This window comes from Cherax quadricarinatus, chromosome 40 (genome assembly GCF_038502225.1).
Source record: "Cherax quadricarinatus isolate ZL_2023a chromosome 40, ASM3850222v1, whole genome shotgun sequence".
NCBI classification, from domain to species: Eukaryota; Metazoa; Arthropoda; class Malacostraca; order Decapoda; family Parastacidae; genus Cherax; species Cherax quadricarinatus.
In genome coordinates, this window is record NC_091331.1 from 11621997 (window position 1) to 11623119 (window position 1123).

Below are 1123 nucleotides of genomic sequence, written 5' to 3' on the forward strand. Positions count from 1 at the left end.
CATATTGGAGTATGCGGCACCAGTTTGGAACCCACACCTAGCCAAGCACGTAAAGAAACTAGAGAAAGTTCAAAGGTTTGCAACAAGACTAGTCCCAGAGCTAAGAGGTATGTCCTACGAGGAGAGGTTAAGGGAAATCAACCTGACGACACTGGAGGACAGGAGAGATAGGGGGGACATGATAACGACATACAAAATACTGAGAGGAATTGACAAGGTGGACAAGGACAGGATGTTCCAGAGATTGAACACAGTAACAAGGAGACACAGTTGGAAGTTGAAGACACAGATGAATCACAGGGATGTTAGGAAGTATTTCTTCAGCCACAGAGTAGTCAGTAAGTGGAATAGTTTGGGAAGCGATGTAGTGGAGGCAGGATCCATACATAGCTTTAAGCAGAGGTATGATAAAGCTCACGGTTCAGAGAGAGTGACTTAGTAGCGATCAGTGAAGAGGCGGGGCCAGGAGCTCGGACTCGACCCCCGCAACCTCAACTAGGTGAATACACACACACACACACACACACACACACACACACACACACACACACACACACAGACACACACACACACACGTACACCATCTACGTCAGGCCCATACTGGAGTATGCAGCACCAGTTTGGAATCCACACCTAGTCAAGCACGTCAAGAAATTAGAGAAAGTGCAAAGGTTTGCAACAAGGCTAGTCCCAGAGCTACGGGGATTGTCCTACGAAGAAAGGTTGAGGGAAATCGGCCTGACGACACTGGAGGACAGGAGGGTCAGGGGAGACATGATAACGACATATAAAATACTGCACGGAATAGACAAGGTGGACAAAGACGGGATGTTCCAGAGAGGGGACACAGACACAAGAGGTCACAATTGGAAGTTGAAGACTCAGATGAATCAAAGGGATGTTAGGAAGTATTTCTTCAGTCATAGAGTAGTCAGACCGTGGAATAGCCTAGAAAGTGACGTAATGGAGGCGGGAACCATACATAGTTTTAAGGCGAGGTATGATAAAGCTCATGGGGCAGGGAGAGAGAGGACCTAGTAGCAATCAGCGAAGAGGCGGGGCCAGGAGCTATGAATCGACCCCTGCAACCACAAATAGGTGAGTACACACACACATAAACACA